Source organism: Penaeus chinensis, chromosome 24 (genome assembly GCF_019202785.1).
Source record: "Penaeus chinensis breed Huanghai No. 1 chromosome 24, ASM1920278v2, whole genome shotgun sequence".
Taxonomy (NCBI): Eukaryota; Metazoa; Arthropoda; class Malacostraca; order Decapoda; family Penaeidae; genus Penaeus; species Penaeus chinensis.
In genome coordinates, this window is record NC_061842.1 from 2,102,585 (window position 1) to 2,104,164 (window position 1,580).

Here is a 1,580-nt window from a genome sequence, read left to right on the forward strand (position 1 = left end):
GTGGGGAGGGAGGGAGGGATGGAGAGAGAGAGAGAGAGAGAGAGAGAGAGAGAGAGAGAGAGAGAGAGAGAGAGAGAGAGAGAGAGAGCGAGAGAGCGAGAGAGCGAGAGAGCGAGAGAGGAGAGCGAGAGAGAGAGAGAGAGAGAGAGAGAGAGAGAGAGAGAGAGAGAGAGAGAGAGAGAGAGAGAGAGAGAGAGAGAGAGAGAGAGAGAGAGAGGGGGAAAGAGAGAGGGGAAAAGAGAAGAACGAAAGAGAAAGAACGAAAGAGAGAGATAGGGAAGGGGAAGGGAAGGAGGAGGAGAGAGAGAGAGTGAGAGTGAAAGTGAAAGTGAAAGTGAAAGTGAAGTGAGAGTGAGAGTGAGAGTGAGAGTGAGAGTGAGAGTGAGAGAGAGAGAGAGAGAGAGAGAGAGAGAGAGAGAGAGAGAGAGAGAGAGAGAGAGAGAGAGAGAGAGAGAGAGAGAGAGAGAGAGAGAGAGAGAGAGAGAGAGAGAGAGAGAGAGAGAGAGAGAGAGAGACAGACAGACAGACAGAGAGAGAGAGAGAGAGAGAGAGAGAGAGAGAGAGAGAGAGAAAGAGAGGGAGGGAAGGGGGAGGGGGGAGGGGAGACGAGACGAGACTGGAAGAGCGCAAAGAAGAGGAAGAAGGCGAATAACCAGCCAATTTACGAGTGTGACAGAGCGATGGCAAGAGTTACGAAGAGACAGCGGATAGCCCGGGTGTAATTCCAGTCTTCTTCTTCTTCTTCTTCTTCTTCTTCTTCTTCTTCTTCTTCTTCTTCTTCTTCTTCTTCTTCTTCTTCTTCTTCTTCTTCTGTTCTAGTTCTTGTTGTTGTTCTTGTTCTTCATCTCCTTCTCCTCTTCCTTCTTCTTTTTCTTGTTCTTCTTTTCTTGTTCTTGTTCTTGTTCTTGTTCTTGTTCTTGCTCTACTCCTTCGTGTTCTTATTCTCCTTTCTTTCTTTCTTTCTTTCTTTTTCTTTTTGCGTCGAACGCTATAGGCCCGCAAGCGTTTTTAGTCTGACGCGGATGCTCATTCTGGTTTCTTATTGAAATATAATCTTTTGTACGGCCTATGTGTGTGTGTGTGTGTGTGTGTGTGTGTGTGTGTGTGTGTGTGTGTGTGTGTGTGTGTGTGTGTGTGTGTGTGTGTGTGTGTGTGCGCGTGTGTATTCATCTCACTCGCATGTGTAAACACACACACACACACACACACACACACACACACACACACACACACACACACACACACACACACACACACACACACACACACACACACACACACACACACACACACACACACACACACACACACACACACACACACACACACACACACACACACACACACGACCCTTTTTATCCTTATCCTTTTATATCCTTTTCCTCCTCTCAAATAATCCTTTGGAGGGAGCGAAAGCCGCCCGGAGAGCCGCTTGCCGAGTCGGCTTTTTTTCCGGCTGAGACAACGAGGCCCCGGCTGCTTGTCGCCTATTAGCAGGTCGGACGAATATCCGCGAGGGCATCAAAAGGGAAGGCAAATAGTGGTGTGTGTGGCTTTGATGGGCTCTCCGCTGGACCCGT

General features: G+C 48.5%; 1 protein-coding gene across 1 annotated transcript in view; it reads right to left on the bottom strand.

The window, feature by feature from the left end:
* The window catches only part of LOC125038165 (G protein-coupled receptor kinase 1-like), a gene marked incomplete in the record, with an annotated part of 116,466 nt that overhangs the window by 113,726 nt on the left and 1,160 nt on the right, over positions 1 to 1,580 (bottom strand).